The sequence below is a fragment of the Nannospalax galili genome, unplaced genomic scaffold, assembly GCF_000622305.1.
Source record: "Nannospalax galili isolate Female #2095 unplaced genomic scaffold, S.galili_v1.0 scaffold732, whole genome shotgun sequence".
In the NCBI taxonomy this organism is placed as follows: Eukaryota; Metazoa; Chordata; class Mammalia; order Rodentia; family Spalacidae; genus Nannospalax; species Nannospalax galili.
The window spans coordinates 306,960-326,696 of record NW_008330574.1 but is presented as its reverse complement, the minus strand read 5'-3'; the positions used below and the strand labels follow the sequence as shown (position 1 = coordinate 326,696).

The 19,737-nt window shown below is 40.6% G+C and overlaps 1 protein-coding gene and 1 non-coding gene across 4 annotated transcripts in view; both read left to right on the top strand.

Annotated features, from left to right (window-relative positions):
• The window catches only part of Frmd5 (FERM domain containing 5), a 370,855-nt gene that overhangs the window by 224,034 nt on the left and 127,084 nt on the right, over nt 1-19,737 (top strand). The window lies entirely within an intron of this gene.
• Nucleotides 11,931-12,004, top strand: LOC115066963. The gene has a single exon (XR_003846402.1). It is a non-coding gene; the product is annotated as a small nucleolar RNA SNORD99 (small nucleolar RNA).

Sequence of the window (19,737 nt, the reverse complement as noted above, 5' to 3'; positions counted from 1 at the left end):
CATTGCCTCAGGTCTAACCTCGACCTTCCTCCCTCTTTCCCTTGGTGATCTCACCCTTGTTCATGCTGTCATCTCATTTACATGCCAAATACTGTCACATCTGTAATTCTGACAATCCAGACCTTTCCTGTGCTTTTATCCCACAGTTCCCAAGGCCTCTCAGATGGTGTTTCCAGCCCATACATCATAGGTTCCTTCAGACATTTTCTTTTTCTCCTGTTCTCAAATGATATCAATCAAGTGACCTTTGACTCACAGTCCTGATGATCTAACACCAGTCAGCAGTTGCCTGGTCCTGTTGCTTTTTGTCCCAAATACCTATTGGCTCTGTCTCTTAATTCCCATTGCCACGATTCTTACTGATACCTGGCTAATCTCTCCACAAAACAATTCTTTTTTAAAAAAGAATTATTGTTTATATGTCCTGGAAGAGCAGTTTGTGCTTCTAACTGCTGAGCCATCACTCCACCAGAGAGAAGAATTCTTCAGTCCTCTACTCAAAACTTTTAAGGATGTAAAAAATGTTAGGAAGGAAAAAAGGAAGAGGAAAAAAAAGAAAGCTCTGTGATGGGCATCCAAGGCCCCAACCTTCTTTCCTTCTTTCCTTGATCCATCAAGCATAACCTGTAGACCCCACTGTCACTCACCAACGGCTGTCTCGTCTGAACGTGTGTGTCTCCATTTCTCTTCCACTTTCTCAATGGTGATTAGTATCTGGGTGTGCTCTCCACTAGCAGACAGCACAGACTTGTATCTTGTTCACTTTAGTACCCTTGCTGTGCTCAGCCAGCACTATTCTTTAGGGTATCCATGGAAGTATTTTTTTTTAATATTGACTAATGTAGTTTGAGTTTAACAAATTTCCACAGCTGGTGCTTTTTTGCCAGAAAAAAAAAAAAAGGCAGGTGGAAGATTTCCTTTTGCATCAGTGTTCATCTGACATCCTTTCGTTTGTTGCTGGACCTCAGCTCTCTCCTCTTATGTCAAGAATGTGAATCATGGGGTCCCATTTAGGGAAGAGGCTTTTTCAAGGCTCCGTCTCTGAGGTTAATTATTTCCTTGGCCTTCTAGATCTTCTAGACATTGACTGTTTCTGGGCAACTCACTGTATCCTGTAATGACTTGGTTCTTTACTGAGTGAGGACAGAAGGCAACTTGCTGCTCTCTTGAGTATTTCTGGTAATTCACAGCCAAGCCATCCATGGCAGTATGTTCCCTCAGCAGAACAGATGTAGCCAATTTCAGAGATGGAATCTGTCCTCAACCATAGCCTGATCAGCCTTAGCGAATAGTTCCTATATAAATAGAAATGATTCCTTATGGCCAACACGATACAGAAATTGAGTGATAAAAATTTCAGGATCCCTTTGAGCTTCAGGGTGTGCTTGTTAGGAGGCAGGGGTGTCTGTACTCTGTGTAAAATACTCAAGTTACAGACAGATGCAGAATAAACCTACTGTGTTTATTCCTTAAACAGGGTTCTCCCTCAAATTTCTTTTCTTTCTTTCTTTCTTTCTTTTTTTTTTTTTTAAAGCAGGGTCTCGCTATGTAGCCTTGGCTGGCCTGGAACTCAGTCCATAGACAAGACTGGCCTTGAACTTGTAGTGATCCTCCTCAGAGCTGGGATTGTAGGCATGTGTCACAATGCCCAGCTCCCATGTGAATTTCTGTCTCCTTTCTTTGTCCTGGTAAGTTGAGTGGACAACTCTGAAGGGAAGCCAAGTCTATGCTGTTTTTCCCCTAAAACCAAGAGCAAGCTCTTAGCAGCCTATACTCTGGAACCCTCCTGTTAATGCCCAGAAATACACAAAAGCCTCAATGTCCCAGGAGAACCATACCTCAAAAAACTCCAGAAAGAGGAGCTGGGGAGATAGTTTAGTCAGTAAAGTACTTGTCATGCAAGCATCCCATACCCACATAAAAAAATGAGTGTCTGTAATCCCAGTGCTGAGAGTTGAAGACAGAAGAAACCATGGTGTTTGCTGCCCAGCCAGTCTAGCTGAATCAGTGAGCTCCATGTTCAGTGAAAGACCCTGTCTCAAAAAATAAGGTGGAAAGCAATCATGGAAAACACCCAACATTGACCTTTGGCCTCTGCGTGCATGCACACATATGCATGAACACATACACACATACCAGAAAGGTAGAAGTTTTGTATTTGCTTTGAGTTAGGATCTGCTGAATTTCCCAGGCTTAAGCAAGAATTGCCTAGGTTCAAGCAGCTGGAGCTTAATAAAGACAAATTCTAACTTAATAATGTTTGCAGAAAGCCAGATGTCTTTCCTATCTTCACGTTTAATTCTCATTTCTACAAAGGTTGCATAGCTCACCGGAGTCTAGTGATAACCACATTAAACAGTGCTTATTCTCCCTCTGAATCATAATCATTCACATTTGCTGCCACTACCCATCCCTTAGAAAGCTGGAGAAATAGGTAGACATAAACCACATAATATGGTTAGCTAACCTGACAAAACACCAAGAATACACAGTAGGTTAAAGGATAGTCTTTTCAATAAATGGTGTTGAGAAAATTGGGACCCAGCCCAATGCAGGTGGTGCTACCCCTGGGCAGGTGGTCTGGGTTATATAAGAAAGCAGACTGAGTACAGGCCAGGGGAGCATGTTAGTAAGTGGCACTCCTCCATGGACTCTGCTTCAGCTCCTGCCTTCAGGCTCCTGCTTTGAGTTCCTGCCCTGGCTTCTCTCAATAATGGACTGTGCTTTTTGGTCAGTGTTTTATCACAGGAATAGAGAAACAAACTAGAACACCAGGGTAGACATAAAAGTGGCCAACAGATATAATAAAGGATGCTCATCAGGCAAGTATAAGTCAAAATCATAATGAGACAATGCCTCATGCATGCTAGGAAAAAGGGGAAAAGATAAGTGTTGATGGAATTTAGTATAGCCATTTTAAAAATCAATATGATGGTTCCTTTAAAAACTTGAAAACAGGGACTGGAGAGATGGCTCAGCGGTTAAGAGCACTGATTGCTCTTTTGTGGAGGACCTGGGTTCGATTCCTAGAACCCACATAGTGGCTAATAACTCCAGTATCAGGGAATCTGATGCCCTCTTCTGACCTCCACAGACATTGCATGACACAGGTGCACTTACACACATCAGGCAATGTGCTTATACACATAAAATTAAAAAATAAATTTTTTAAAAAAAATTTAAGAACCACATTTTCCACTTCTGGATATACATCCAAAGCGAAGTCAGTATGTTGAAATCTGCACTCCCAAGTTTGTTGGACCATTAGTCACAATAGCCAAGATATGCAGACAACTTCTGTGTCCATTGGCAAATTGATGGATACAGAAATTGTGACTCATACATGGAATATTACCCAGCCTGTAAATAGAAGGAAATCCTGGCATTTGTATAGAAGGATGAATGTGGAAGACATTATTTTAAGTAAAATAATTGAAACACAGAAAAACAAATACTTCATGATTTCTCATATGTGGAATCTGAAAATGTCAAACTCATAGAAACAGAAGGGTGGTTGCTGGAACTGACGTAGATGTGAAGGAAATGGGAAAATGTTGGGCAAAGGGTGTAAACTTGCAGTTGCAAAATGAATAAGTTCTAGTAATTTATGAGCATCATAGTAACTATAGTTAAAGCTATTAGCATATGGTAACTGGTGGGGTAGAAATAATCAGTTTTCTTTAAGGGTATGACCCTTGCTCTACTACATTCCAGAGCAGGTTCCAGACCCAAGAGTATTTGGACAACACATGGGGTGGGGGGAGAATATGAAGTTGGGAAGTATGGGTGGATCTGGGAGGTGTTGGGGAAGGGAGAAATAGGATCAAAATACATTGTATGCAGTTCTCAAAGGAGTAATAAAATATTTAAGTAATAATCCAAAGAAATAAAAAATGTATGAAACCACAAAAGACCTTGAAACCACTAAACAGCTTGGAGTGTGAATAAAGATGAACAGCTGTTAGCAAAAAAGGTTGTTTAATGGTTGTAGAATTTCTGTTTTGCATAAACAGATAAAAGAGTTCTAGAAATTGGTCAAACAGCAATGTGAATGTTTTTATCTGTGCACTTAGAAATTATTAAGTAGGGCTGGAAAGAAGGCTCAGTGGTTAAGAGCACTGACTGCTCTTGCAGAGGACCCCATTTCAATTCCCAGCACCCACATGGCAGCTACGAACTGTCCTTAATTCCAGTTCCAAGGGAATCCAAAGCCCTCTTCTGACCTCCGCGGCACTGCACGACACGGTGCACTCACATACATGCAGGCAATATACTCATACACATAAAATTCAAATAATAAATAAAATATTTTTTAATTAAAAAAGAAATTGTCAGCACATTTTATCTTTATTTAAGCAGAAGTGTTTTAAAAATCTAAAATGTACATATAAAGTTCATTCTATGACATTATCTTGGAAGTCTAGCCAGGTGTGGTGGCGCACACCTGTAGTCCCAGCACTTGGGAGGCAGAGGCAGGTGGATCTCTGCGTTCAAGGCCAGCCTGATCTACATAGTGAGTTCCAGGACAGCTGGGGCTACAGGGAGACCCTGCTTCAAAAAGACAAAAAAAAAAAAGAAAATTATCTTGAAGTCATGAAAATTTCTTCAAGTCATGAGAAAAATATCATGGGAACAAAGACAGACTATAGAACTGTTCAAGATTGAAGAGGATTGGAGCTGGAGAGATGACTCCCGTAGTTAAGAGCACTGGCTGCTCTCATAGAGGACCCCCGTTCAGTTCCCAGCACCCATATGGTGGTTAACAACTGTCCACAACTCCGATGCCCTTGTCTCACCTCTGTGGGTACTGTACACACATACACTTACATACAAGCAGGCAAAACACTCATACACATAAAATATAAATAAATAAAAATTTTAAAAAGATAGAAGACGATTTATGAGGCCTGAATCCTAAAAGCAACTGTGATTCTAAATTGGATGAACCCTGAATCAGAAAAAAATTAATAGATTTATCACTATTGGGCAAAGTTCAAGGACCGTTAGCTTAAGCCTTTTGGCGGTGTTGTTCAGCATCAGCTTCTTTATTTATCCTTCACACTGTGCTTATGCTAGAAAGTCCTATTGTTCTTTCCCAAAAGGAAGCATTTAGAGAATAAAGGGCCATCATGTCACAACTTACTACAAATGCCCAGAAATGATATATGTCTACATACACTCCTATGGAGAGAAAATTATTAAATATGAGAAAACGTTAAAAATTAGGAATCTTAAGTGGAGGGACTACAATGATTCTTTATACTGTTCTCGTACCTTTTCATCTCTTTTACATTATTTTATTTAGAAATGTTTGTTAGTACAGTGGAACTAACTCTTAAAGACAATGGTTGTTATTAGTTTAGATATTCTATTATAAAAGGGAGTCATGAAAATTGTTTGCATGGTAAAATATTTCAGAACTTTGGTGGAATGTGCAGCTTTCTGGGACACCATTTCAACAGTGATTCCAGTCTACTATCCTTCCAAGAATCTCACCACCTCTAAATTAGAAATGACCCTGTTGTCTAGAAATTCTTTGGTGCATCCACATTCTGGGAGAACTTTAACTCCAACTGCTGCGCTATCCGGTAGAATCTCTCCACTCTTTCTAGAGTCTGAGCCCACAACTGTCGTTGCTTGCAATACTTCTTCGGATTTTTCTGGAAGCATAATGCTGCCTTTGGTTACATTTTTTACTGCATTCTGTCAAACAACAGCAGAAACTTTCTAACTGCTTGTCCTGCCCTGACTCATGCTGCTGGAAGGAGTGACCTCCAGTCTAGCCTTAGGACACATGAAAAACTTTCATCTTTTTTGTAAATCTGAAATTATTTCAAAAACAAAATATTGACAAGAGTTCAATCTTGAACATGTGGAGTTGAAGATATCTACTAAACACCTAAATAAAGATATCAAGCAGACAGTTATACACATATCCTAGAGTTGGGGGATAGAGGTTTAGGCTGACAGATGTGGGGGTTGCATAAAAAGGCATTTATTTATTGCAGTCTTGACAAGATCACCAAGGACACAAGTGTAGATGGAACCGGGGACTTACCCTGGAACAGTCCAGCATGCCAACATCAAATACTTCATTTATATCTCCTTCAATAACGTTCTTGATGTCAATTTTAGTCAGTTGTCTAAACTTTGAGATGAAGGATTGGGATTTATTCAAAAGCAAATTGTGAAGAACATAATTCACAACTGCGCAGTAGAATCATTGTCTGTTTCCTGTCTCCACCATTTGATGACTCTAGCACATTTTCTTTTTCCGGAAGTTTTAGTGCCTGTTTGCCAATGGGTTGTTCACAGAGATTGTATTCTAGAAAGTAAAGTCATCTTGCATAGCAGATAGCAACTGGAATGAAACAGCCCTGCCTGTCTTGCAGCAGGACAGAAACTTAGAATGCAAGGATTTTCACTCAAGTCACAGCACTCATCAGTTTCCTTGTAGAAAGTAATTCAGGTGCCAGGGACAGAAACTTCTGGCTCCATTGTTTGATCTGAAAGTACATGCTTTGTCTTCTATTTAGTGCCCACACCTTACTGTTTGCCAGCGTAAATGGCAATGGAGTTTCCACTGAATGTGAGTAAGGTAGAGTCCAACAGTTACGACAGAATGATAGGTCTTCTTCCCATAGAATGTTGGGTCTTACATGCATTGCCTCTGATTAGTCTGTTTGAGGCTAATGTCAGAGGCAGTGTGTACTATTGGCGCTTACCTTTGATAAGAAGCTAGAACTAGATCCCATGTTCATTTATACTGCTTGCCATTAGAGAATTCCATCTGTCCCTTGATACCTGCCCGGAAATTATTTCTTGACTCATCTTCCAGGGAACTCACTTTCACCTAACAACTAGCAATAAGCATATCTACCTCTTGTTTTGTTTTTGCTTTTTTGGTCTTTTTGAGACAGGGTCTCCCTATAGCCCCAGCTGGCCTGAAACTCACTGTGTACACCAGGCTGACCTTGAATCACAGAGATCCACCTGTCTCTTCCTTCCCTCTGCTGGAATTAAAGGTGTGTGCTACCACACCCAGCTTGCATATCTACATCTTTTAGAGTACTTTGTAATCTTTGCATTTAATGTTGGCAATTGGAAGGGACTGCAGTTCAAGATCCTATGCTATTAGTGAACAGTTGTATGTGCCACGTTTTTTCCTGATGAATTGACATGATAAGTGCTTGAATTCCACACTGAGCTAGTAGAAGTGCAGCATTAATAATCACACCATCCAACAAAGTCTTTCCAGTGTCACGTGGAAATAACTCACACACAAAAGACAGAGGAGAAAAACCTTAAATCCCTATAGGATGTAGATGACAGGGTCTCAATGTCATGAGCCTTAAGGAACAATTTTTTTATGTTGTTATTTTGGCTGTGATAGTGTTTGAAATTGTTCGAAAACAAGTTGTATTACTGAACCTGTTAACTATTTCTTATGCTGTATGTTCATTCTGGTTTTTCTGTACACAGTAGAGATAGAAGGAATGTTTTCTTGTCATCATTGGTAAGCAGCATCCAGATTATGGGACGGAAACTGTCACTACAAGACTTCAATAGTGTAAAGACTTGACAGAAATCAAGCCCAGGGAAAGAAACAATTCACTTTTGCATCAGAACCATAGCAAGGAGGCTCAGAGGGAACATGACAATAGGCAGAGACAATTTCTTCTATGGAAAAAGACTAGGTTCTGTCAGCAATCCTGGCTTCTTAGATCGCTGCCAGCAGGCTCCCTGGAGGGGATGTGGTGAACCACGAGAACTTTAGCAGGACATAAACTCTGCAGCTTGACTGCAGCTTGGGAAATTTCTCTGGAGTTTCATCACTTCTTTTCTAGAACCAGCAAAATGTTTTCTTGAGGCATCAAGGGTAGAATCTTTGGGTGTGGGTTGGGGAAAAGAGTGGCCAAAGAGGAAGACAAAAAGGAAGGCTGGCTCTAGAAAGTGAAGCCAGAGGTGTCTTGAGACCCAGCAGTCAAAGTGTGGTGAAAACCAGGTGAAACTTGAGAGACCTCCAGGCCTTTGTCATCCAAGTGTCACTTTCCTTCCATGCCAATCATACAGCCTTTTGCAAGGCAAGTTCCCTCCCTTTGGAAGTTAGAATTCAGCCTAAAATTTAATTGGAATTTAGCCTTCTTTTTACTTCGACTTGTCATGTCCAGAGTTTTCTCAACAGTTACTGTTTGTAAGTTAAGTGGTTTTTATGTTGGTCCTACACTAGACTCATTGGGAAATGTTTATTGATGCATGTAACATTTTTTAAAGGTGTCTGCCTGATTCACATATGTAACCAAGATTGATAATGATAATGTTCAATAACAGTGTTTATTAAACTTTAGTGTGCCAGTAAGTCATCTGGGGAGCTTGTTAAAAAGATGGGCTCTGGTTTCAGTAGGTCAATATGGAGCCTAAGAGTCTGCATTTTCAACATGTGGAACATTTTGAATAGAAAAATGACAAAAAATGTTTCTCAAATTCTGATACACAATTAAGAAATCACCTAAGTAGGTAAAACAAAACAAAAAAGCTCAGTGGAGGTCTCCTTTGAATAAAGTCCAGGGCTATTCTACAGACCTAGTCTCCAGGCTAGCCCCATGTGGGCCCAGAATCCAGGCTTGCCTCCACAGATTCAGGCTGTAGGCCCATCACAGTGATCCAGATACCAGGCCCATCCCAGTATATGACTGGCCTCTGCAGAGTTAGGTTCAAGGTCCACTCCAATACAAGATCAGTCCCTGTGGACCTATGCATCAGGCCACTGCTCACAGGTACAGGTCCCAGGCCCACTCCTAGGCACCCAAGAATTTTTTCTGCCCATCTGATGACCTAGGCACTAGGCCAACCTGCCTAACTGCTCCAGCAGCAAGCCACACAGACACCCTGTCTACAATCTCTGGGTAGACTGGCTGGTAAAGTGCTCTCCCAGACAAAGCTAGTCTACAAAACTTTTTTAAAGTTCCTATTTCTTTATATGAGCAGTCACCAGTGCCTGGTCAGGAGGATCAAGAACAGTCCAAGAAAATGATAGAATCAGAGGAACAAAATAAAGCACTGTTCTAGTAACCAGTTATAAAGAAATGGAGATTTGTGAACTCCTGACAAAGAATTCAAAGCAATTATTTTAAAGAGGCTCAGATAATACAGAGAACAATTCAACAACAATAACAACAAAAAAATCAGGAAAACAGAAATGACCAAAATGAGAAATTTATCAGTCTCCAGGTTGGAGTTGCTGCTTTTATTCATTTCAATTAAAACCGATAAGCAAAGTTCCAACATATTTCCTTTTAAAAATTATTTATTTTTATTTTATGTACATGAGTGTTTTGCCTGCGTGTATTTAAGTACAACATATGTACACAACCCAAAGAGGCCAGAAGAGGGATTCGAATTCCCTGGAACGGGAGTTATGGGTGGTTGTTGGCTGCCATTTGGGTGCTGAGAACCAAACCCCAATCCTCAAGTTCAGCAGCTGATAAATACATTGAATGAAATGAAGAACACAATGGAGAGCACCAGCATTAGAACTGATCAGGCAGTAAGAAGAATCTGTGACTGCAAAGACCGGTTATTTAAAAATAGGAAGTCACAGAATGAAAGAACAGGAGAGGAACAAAGAAACCTTACAGGATGTATGGAACAGCATCTATGCTAGCTAATCTTGGTTGTCAACTTCACACAGCTGGGAAGAGGGAACCTAAATTAGGAACTTCTTCCATCAGATTGGCCTTTGGGCATGTTTGAGGGGCATTCGCTTGATTGCTAAGGAGGGCCCAGCCCACTGAGAGCAGTACCATTCTTAGGCAGTTGGGCCTGGGCTATGTAAGAAAGGTTCCTGAACCTGGAAGCAAGCCAGAAAGTGGCATTCCTCCTTGGTTTCTGCTTCAAGCTCCTGCCTTGGCTCCCCTAGATGATGGACTATGACCTGTCAGGTGAAATAAACCCTTCCCTCCCCAGGTTTCTTTTGGTCATGGTGCTTATAAAGCAAACTAAAGCAGCATCCAAAGAGCAGTGTCTTGAGTTACAGGATTTTAAAGAAGAAGGGAGGCGAAGCAAAGGAATCAAAAGCTTATTTGAATAAATAATGTAAAGTATTTGCAAAATGTAGACGAAGATATAAACATGCAGGTACCAGAAGGCCAAATGCCTCCAATCAGAGTCAACCCAATCAAGATACATTAAAACATTATAATTAAACTAAAAAATTAAAGACAGAGAAAATCCTGAAAGGAGCAGAAAAATGAGGTAGGGTCGGGGCATGGTGACACATGACTATTATCTCAGCACTTGGGAGACCGAAGCCTGAGGATTACTGTGAGTTCAAGGCTACAGAACAATATACTGTCTCAGAGAGAGAAAAGGAGGGACAGGGGGAAGGAGAAAGACAATTACATATAAGTGAACTGATGATGATGGCATGAGTAACTAAATAGTTCCCCCAAAACCAGAACCTGATGACTTCAGTGCTGAATTCTACAAAATAGTTGAAGAACTAATATGAATACTTTCAAAATGTTCCCATGGGCCAGAGAGATAGCTCCGTGGTTAAGAGCACTTGCTGCTCCTGCAGAGGACCTGGGTTCGGTTCCCAGCATCTACATCAAACAACTCACACTGCCTGTAATCTCAATTCCAGTGGATCAAACACCCTCTTCTAGAATTTATGGGCACTGCATGTACATGCTGCATAAGCAGGCACACACACATAAATAAAAATAAAAAATTTCAAAAACTGTTCGCAAACCAAAGCTTGGTAGAACATGCTTTTAATCTTGACTCTCAGAACACGGGTAGTCTCTGTGAGATCAAGGCCAGCCTGTCTCTGTAGTGAGTTCCAGGCCAGCTGGGGCTACAAGGAAACCCTGTCTTAAAAAAATGAATAAATATAAACTGTTTCCGAACATTGAAGAAAAGGAAGTACTTCCAAACTCATTTTACACAGCCAGGATTAATCTGATATCAACATCATACAAGAAAACTATAAGAAAAGAAAATTACAGGCCAATATCCCTGATGAACATGAATCCAAAAGTCCTCAATGAAATATTAGCAAATCAAATTCAACATTGCATTAAACAATCAAGTTAAGCTTATCCCAAGAATTTAAAGTAAAGCTTACTTTGGTGATTCCATTTTATAGCTAGGTTTGGGGAGTTTGGGTCTATATCTGTACTGTCTACTAATAGTACCACAAGTGGGTATTTAAATTAAAATTAAATAAAACTGAGCTGGAGAGATGACTCAGTGGTTAAGAGTAGATACTACTCTTCCAGAGGACCCAAGTTTGATTCTCAGCACCCACAATGAGTAGCTTACAACTGCCTGTAACTCCAGCATCAGGAATTTGGCCACCCTCTTCTGGCCTCTACAAGCACCTGCATTCATGTACACATACCCACACATAGACAAACACAGAGAAACACACACATGATTAAAAATAAATCTTACCCTCTGTTCCCTTTCCCATCAGATCTCAACACTGGAGAGCATGTGAAGGAGGGAGAGCATGTGAAGCTGGCCTCACAGCCTTGTAGTCTGCTTATAAGCATGTGGGCTAGATTCAAACAGGGCTGCATTTATTCTTTTTGGAAACGGGATAATCTAGCCAAGCATGGTGGTACACACCGTTAATCCCAGCACAGGTAGGCGGATTTCTGTGAGTTCCAGGCCAGTTGGGGTTACAAGGAGACCCTGTCTCAAAAATACCAAAAAGAGAGAACAGAAATGGGATAATCTAAGAATTAGAGGGAGACGAATGTAGAGCTCTAGGCAGTTGGTTGTAGCAATTGCTTGTCTTTTGTGCTTTTAGAGCTAAGTAACCACTAAAGGTGTTCCATCCTTGACTATTCACCACCAGTTGGGTAAGTTAATGTCTGTATAGACCTGTTCTGAAGTACAGTAGAATTGCATTTATAGGTTCTGCTGGTCCCAGAAGAAACCTAATCTGAGTGGACATCTATGGATGAGAAATGCGGCTATGGGACTGAGACCAGCTTTTAGGAAAAGGCTTAGGTGGGGGTTGATGAGGACAGATCTCACACATGGGCTTATACTTCTTTTTCAGAAAAAGGTCACAAGGAACAGACAAGAACAGCTCTGCAAGCCAAAACTTGGCTAATGCATGATGTCTGTGCCTGTGGGTGGATTAATAAAGACTTCTTTTGAAAGTGTCTTCTCAAAAAAAAATCTTAAAAATTAAATAAGGGGACTGGGCAAGAGAGATGACTCAGTGGTTAAGAGCACTGACTGCTCTTGCAGAGGACCTGGGTTCGATTCCCAGCACCCACATGATGGCTAACAACAGTCCATAACTTCAGTTCCAGGAGATCCAACACCCTCTTTTGACCTCTGTAGACGTTGCATGACACAGGTGCACTTACACACATATAGGCAATACACTCATACACAGAAAATAAAATTAATAAAATATTTTTAATTAAATAAGACTAAAAATTCAGTTCTTCACTTGCATTAGCAGCATTTCAAGTGAGCCAGAAGTGGTTACCAGGTTTCAAACGAGGCAGTGCAGATGTAGAATATTTCCATTAACAGAAAGTGCTGTTGGCCTAGCAGTAAAATTTAGAGCAAATCTATAAGTAACATTCTTTTTAACACATACCCTCAGGTAACATGCTTGAAAGAGCTCCCATGTCTCTCATGCTTCATCTTACTGGGAACTATGGGCAGTCAATGTTTGGGAAGGATTGAAAGCTAGAACACCACATTGTTCAGAGATTTTAGCATTGAGCCAACTCAGATACTACAGTGAGTTTCAGGTTAGCAGAGCTCATACAGAGCTTCAGGTCAAAGAACAGCAGAGGGGTCAGTGATCTATTTAAAAGTATTCAGTAGTCCTTCCCCTGGTAGGCTAATGATTTTTTTAATTAAAAAAATTTTTTGGGAGAACATTATAGAATTTTATTAAAGGGCATAAAAGAAGATATACACAAAACAGAAATATACCAACTTCCCTGATTATATGTAAAACCTCCCAAAACTGATCTGTAAATTTTTTTATTATTTTTTTATTTATAGATTTTTTTGTATGTGTGTATTTCATACAGAACATCCCAAACAATTTTATTCATCTTTATACCTGAATCCCGAATGGCACCCTCCCATAGCCCCCCCCAACTGGAGCCCATATACTCTGTCATCCCTGTTACTCTCCCTCCTCCCTCCCATTAAAATAACCCCATTTTTAGCCATATCTCCCTTATTAGCATTACTTTCTTTAAGAAACAACAGGATTACATTGAAAAACTTTGTAGAGGCTGGAGTATTTAGAAAGGGAGTGAATGCCAAACTTACACTATAGCAACAGCGACAAGTTTCACATTATTGTTGAAGGTTGGTAATGCAGTTTTGTCAGTAAATAACATTAAAAATTATAGTAGACATATAGAATTGCAGATTTACATTCTAAAATATTACATATTTTTAGTTTGAGGATTATATCAGTTTAGTTTTTACACTACTTTCTTTTTTTTTAACTTCCAAGACTATGATTTTTATCTCTAGAAGTTCAGTTACTTGTTTTCCATTTTCCATAGGACACAGGTGAAGGCACACTGGGGCTATAGAATAGGAACAGAAAAATAATGGGAAAGCCTCTTGGTGCCTGGGGGGAAAAGTCCAACATCAAGGTCTGGATACCCAGGACCACATGTAGAGTCAAGACCACAGCTGGCCCTCAGGGGAGGTGGGAGATCCATTCCAGAGAATCAGTCCACCCAAGACCAGAATCTGCAAATGACAGAGACTTCTCCTGTCAGCAACACAAACCCAACACAGAGGCAAAGCCACTGTCTTGCACAACCTGGGACCTGAGGGAAGGAGGCTGTAGGGAAAGCAGCCATTCAAAGAAGGCTGAAACTGCTTCTCAACATCAGGAAGTCCTCCATCCTCCAGTCTACACCATCAGTCTCCTGGTAGTCTAATGGTTGTTAATGAAGAAATGATTGTAAATTGTTCATGTGTGTGTGATTAAGAATTAACAGGTTTTGGAGCTGGAGAGATGGCTCAACGGTTAAGAGCACTAGCTAGCTGCTCTTCTAGAGGACCCAGGTTTGATTCCCAGCACCCACATTGTGGCCAACAACTATCTGTAATTCCAGTTGCAGGATTTATGATGCCCTCTTCTGGTCTCTTGGGACTTTTCATGACATGGTTGCACTTACATATATGTGGGCAAGACACTTGTACACATAAAATAAAAATAAATTAAGAAAATTAAAATTTAAGAAAAAGAATTAACTGATTTCAAGAATTGTCAGTACTGGAGAGAAGGTCAAAAGGTCCATATTTTTTCCTTTCTGTTAATACTTTTTCTTGAGAGGGTATTAATAAGCCTGAATTGGCATGTGAGTTTTTTTTTAAATAAAAATATCTAACTGCTAAATATCATTTGATCAAATACCACTAAAATCTTCCTAAGGCCCCTGAGTGGTAGTCATGCTTCGTTCTGAAAACATTACTTATGCCTTGGGTCGGGGGAGGTAAGATGAGATTACTATCTGCCTATGACCCGAGTAAGGGGTTTGGAAATGTGTTTTGATTATGATTATCCATGTTTCAAACCCAAGCAGTTATTATCAGTGGTGCTGGTCCAACACTGTGAACAAGGTATTTGGGGCTCATTTGTATGGATGCACTGGTGCTGTGGGATCTTCATACATCAAACCTGCTGCAGTCCTCATCACAGCCTCACTAGCAAGAAGATTGTTCTGCAGCTTTGCTTTTTCATCAGAGTCCCACTCTGTTACCTAATGCCCTTTAACTGAAGAGGGTCTGGGAGAAAGGGCACTCAATGTACAAAGCAAAGAACCATTTAAGTGCAGTGCTCAGAAATAATTGGCAGCTTAGAGTGAGATAAAAATCTGTCATGGTGAAAATCAGACAGTATCTTAGTCTAGCAGAGACCTTGACAGGTCACACTGTCCATCTTCCCTCACCTGTTTCAAAACTTGAACTGTTCCTGCTGGATAAGTACTGATTCTACATTTTTGAACCTCTAGGGAAAAAAATGATACAGATTCTTTTTTTTAAATACTTTATTACTTTATGTGTATGAGTGTTATGCCTGAATGTAAGTAGGTACACCCGTGTCATGAAATGCCCGCGGAGGACAGAAGAGGCTGTCAGATCCCCTGGAAGTGGAGTTATGTATAGCTGCCATGTGGATGCTGGGATTCAAACCTGGGTCTTCTGCAAGAACAATCAGTGTTCTTAACCACTGAGCCATCTCTCCAGCTCGATACAGATTCTTTTGAAACTTATTCTGATACAGAATTCCTCTTCCACTGGATATTTATTATTTTATGTTTTATTTATTTGGGGGGGTACACACATGTCATAGCATTCATGTGGAAGTCAGAGGACAACTTGTGGGAGTTGGTTCTCTCTTTGCACCATGTGGGTTCTGAGGATAAAATTCAGGTAATCAGCCTTGGCAGCAAGTGCCCTTACCTGTTGGGCTATCTTGCCAGCCCTAGATTGTTCTTAAATTAGTCCAGATCCAGCTTGGCATAGTAATGCATGCCTTTAATCCCAGACCAGGAGTTAGAGACCATCCTGATCTTCGTAGAGACTTCCAGGCCAGCCGGAGTTATATAGTGAGACCTTGTCTGGAAAAAAAAAAAAAGTTGTTTTGGTCCAGATCCATTATGTTGCAGTTAAAAGTAGCTTTTTAAATTTTGTTTTTATTGAATTTTTGTGTATTTCATACAGAACATCTCGATCAGTCTTAATCATCTTTATATCCTCTTCCCCACTGACATCCTCCCATGGCCCCCCATTGAAATTCATACAGTCTGTCATTGTGTTAAGACCTACTGTATCAAGTTAGTGTCTGTCCCCAGACGTCCCTCAGTGCACGTTCATCTACTGAGGTCTAGTCAGCTTATCTAGGGTCCCTCACTTTAGGACGATTAGCTCTTCCTCACCTAGCAGTAATCAGTTGCCAATACTTCTTCATCTAAGATTGGGGTATGTTGTCCATTTCTCTAGTTCTATGCTGTTTTTTTTTTTTTTTTTTTTTTTTGTCTGCTTGAGTTTGCATGGGACGTGTGTATGCTCACACCATTGCTGTAGATTCATATGAGCAAGGGTCCCAGGAGCTTGAAGGACTCTATTTCCATATTGTGGTACACTTCCTCCCTGGATCTTACAATCTTTCTCTGCCCCCTCCCAGCCAACAACTCAAACAAAGGTTTCTCCTGACTAGCACTGTTTCTTATTATGTGGCCTTTAGCTATACACTTAGACACATGTAGAGATATTGTATAGGTAATTTGTCCTTAGGATGTTGGACTAATATACTAAGTGAAGTAACACAGACTCAGAAAAACAAACAATGTATGTTCTCCTTCATATGTGGATACTAGCACCAAATTCTTATGAGCATGTATCCAGATATAACTGCAGGAACCAGGATCGTGAAAAAGAATCAGGGAGGTAAAGGGAAAGAAAGAACCTGAATGAGAAGAATAGTAGGAGACAGGTATTACTAAGGGATAAATGGATAAAAATGGGGGTATTTAAATGTTAGGGGGAAGGGAGGGTTATACAAGGAAGCTTGGCGATAAAGGGAGAGAAGGAGCTCAAGAGAGGTAGGTCTGTTTTATCAAAGGAGAATTGGGGAAAATGGGGACACTTTAAATGGGGAAGCCATGGTAGAAGGGTTAGACAGGGAGAGAGGAGAGAAAAAAGTAGCTTTTATTCTTTCAGTCTTTAGTAAATATGTGTGATGGCTAATCAGTATCCCATATGTAAAAGTCATTGAAGATCAGCTATAAATTACCACTTCATTTTTTTCAGAGCTAAAATCTGTTTCCTTCAACATCTTTCTGTGTCCAGGTGGTTTAGCCTTTTACTTGTTTATGCTCTTTTCATCTTCATCTTCAAATCTTCCGTATCAGTCTTCAGTTCTGAAGCATCCACTCTAAAAATATCTGACAAGTACTTTATATAATGAGCTTACCTTATACTTCCTAAGTACCAGTAGTTTTTGCTTTTCATAATAGTGTGAGACTATAAAAATGTCCCTGTAGGGGCTGGAGAGATGGCTCAGTGGCTTTTGCAGAGGACCCAGGTTCAATTCTCAGGACCCACAGGCAGCTAACAACCATCCATAACTCCAGTTCCAGGGGATCTGATGCGTTCTTCTGACCTCTGAGGGCATTTTGTGACATAAGTGCTCTTACACACATGCAGGCAATACACGCATACACATAAAACAAAAGTAATAAAATATTTTTAAAAGTCCCTATAAACATAGACTCTATAACATGATTTTAGTGATTAGTAGGGAAATTATGATATGTAAATGTATGTTATATAGAGAAATGAAAAAAAAACTTAGCAAAACTATATTAATGTACTACATTTAAAACATTGCAAATAATGTGAGCAGTGCTTGCCTTCTTACAGATAGCATGGTCCTGAGCAAACATGTTCCATGCCTTGGTGACTTGCCACTGTCCTAAATCTGAATCAGGTTACAATTTCCATACTGTGATCACTTCTCTGAGACTCTTCATACTTTTTGCTACAATGGCTTTCATCATTTGCATTGATTAGTTTACTTCACTGATTTCTTCTGGTTCTTATATAGATTTCTTTTCTTTTTTTTTTTTTTTTACTTTTAAAAGACACAGGTTCTTGCTATGTTTCCCAGACTGCTCCTGAACTCCTAGGCTTAAGCATCCCTCCTCCCAAGAAGCTAGACTACAGGTATGTGCCACTGCATCCAGCGTCTTGAATCTCCTGAATGGCAGCTTGTCAAATAATTCCATATTTTACAGGGTTTTTTTCTATAACTCTACATGGCAATATGCTCACTCTTTGGTCTTTTGTTCCATTTTCATCTTTGTTGGCAAGTTCTCTGTTTTGGAGTCTTTGTCATTGAGAGACAAGGAGGCAAACCATTACACACTTAGTTGTTTGGGTGTTCTAGCTTGTGTCTCTGTTGCTGTGATAAGACACCAAAAGCCAACTAGGAAAGGAAAGGTTTTATTTCAGCTTACACTTCCAGGCCACAATCCATCACTGAAGGAAGTCAGGGCAGGGACTGGAGGCAGGAACTGAAACAGAGACCATGGAGGAACACTAGTTACTGGCTTGTTTTCTTGCTCTTGCTCGGCTACTGTTCCTATGCAGCCCAGGCCCACCTGCCCAGAGATGGTGTGACCCACAGTGGGCTACTATTTGATTGCTGCTTCAATTAGCAAACAAGAAAATGCCCCACAGGCCAGTCTGATAAAGGAAATTCTTCAATTGAGGTTCCCCCTTTCCAGGTATGCCAAATTGACAACCAAAATTAGCCACCAAAGTATGAACTGAATAACAACCAATTTCTGACACACTGTGAAAGAAGTGATGTGATTTGTCACTGACCATGATATACATCTGTTATTTACATTGTGATTTTTCAACTGAAGAACTAGCAGTTACATTTATATAATTACAGTTAATATACCGTAGCAACTGAAATTTCAAGCCTGTTGAGATTCTTACATGTTGAACCACAAAAAGCAGGGACAGCCTTATTCAATTCCTACATCTCCCTCCTTGTCTGGGGCTAAATGCCTGGCTTGTAGTCAGTGTGCTAGGTGCTCTGACCTGTAGACCTTCTAGTAAGGTGTTTCTTCTCCATACATACGTACCCTGGATCATTCCTCCTCAGTGGTTTGTTTGTTTGTTTGGGGGGGTCTTTTTGAGACAGGGTCTCCCTGTAGCCCCAGCTGTCCTGGAACTCACTGTGTAGACCAAGCTGGCCTTGAACTCACAGAGATCAGACTGCCTCTGCCTCCCAAGTGCTGGGATTAAAGGCAAGTACCACCACGCCTGGCTTCCTGGTGTTTGTATTATTGGTTATTAACCACTCCTTCAATCTCTTAGGTTGTTTGGGATATTGATTCCCCTTCCTAGTTTATTTTCATTTAAAAATTAAGTAGACATTTTTCTATTCATTTACATGAATACTGATTAGCCCCTTGGAATGTCAGTTGCTATGTTGCACCCCAATCCTGCGACCCCCAATGACCACCAAGGAGTCTGGAGTGCATGCAAAAGCAAAGAGCCTTTATTCAGCCTTAAACTCAGGCCCTCAGATTTCACCAACGCAGCGGATCCTACTGAGAGCCCCGATCTAGGGTGGGGTAGGTTTTTACAGGGAAGTTTCACAGAAGCCCGTGCACACCAAGCATCCTTTAAAATGATTGGATGGTTCTATGCCCTGAGTATGGGGAGGATTCTTATTGGTAGGGGCTGTCTTTAGGGTATTGGAATGCTCTGACTGTTATCTGTGGGGCCAGAAGTTTCTGTTTTTACCTTATAAGGCTGCTATAAGCCCGGGCTTGCTTGATCTATAGCTTTCCGGGATGGGGGTGGTAACTGAAGATTACAACATGCCTGGGCATCCCCGGGCTTGCCTGAAACAGCTAGTCAAAATGGAGTTAGTGCCATCTTAAGCCAAGCAGATTACAGAAGCAGAAAGAAGTGGTTAGACGAGTCAGGGTCTCACATTTCCCCCTCTCCTAGTAACTAGGGATGACCCAATCATGGGTCTGGATCGTGATCTCTAATGAGCCGGTCTACGGGCTGATACTGGGACCTCAGGACCATAAGTTGTACTGCATTCACTCTCTAACAAAGGCAGTCAGCCAATTGATAATACATGGTTCAACAGTTAACACTAATAGGAGGAGGATTATGGGTCCAGCTAAG